We start from the raw sequence: 517 nt of genomic DNA, 5'->3' as shown, positions 1-517 counted from the left end.
GTGTCAGACCCAATAAAGAACTAAATGATTAAACATGTGGAGAAGCAGGAGGAGAACAACATTCTCACCGTGACTCTGCTTTTCATTTTATTTACCAAACTTGCAGGCCTAGTATCTACTTTGAGACCTCTTCCTTTCTTGCTGCCCAAAAAAAGCTTCAATAAGAGCTTATCTAATTAGGCCAAGACTCCAGTTTAACAGAAATGGGCAGCATAGACTTGCTTAACAGCTAAAGTTATCTTGTATTTGTATTTTAATGGCATTCATTTGAGTGGCACTATTACCAAAGTCCATGAAGAGTGAGAATTTGTGTAGATGGAGTATCCTGTTCTATTCAGATAAAAGGCTTTTACTCCATTGATGGAAACTACAATTCATGTTTGGTTATTAATCAGAGGTAATGTTAACTTCTGGTTAGAATCTTATAGGAATCTAAAATTGGAGTTGGGTGCTGGTGTGTTTCATGATCCAGCTGGGATTCCAGAACTATTGGCCAAGGTGTCCACAAAGCGGCCTT

The sequence above is a fragment of the Polypterus senegalus genome, chromosome 8, assembly GCF_016835505.1.
Source record: "Polypterus senegalus isolate Bchr_013 chromosome 8, ASM1683550v1, whole genome shotgun sequence".
NCBI classification, from domain to species: Eukaryota; Metazoa; Chordata; class Cladistia; order Polypteriformes; family Polypteridae; genus Polypterus; species Polypterus senegalus.
This window is presented reverse-complemented; position numbering follows the sequence as displayed.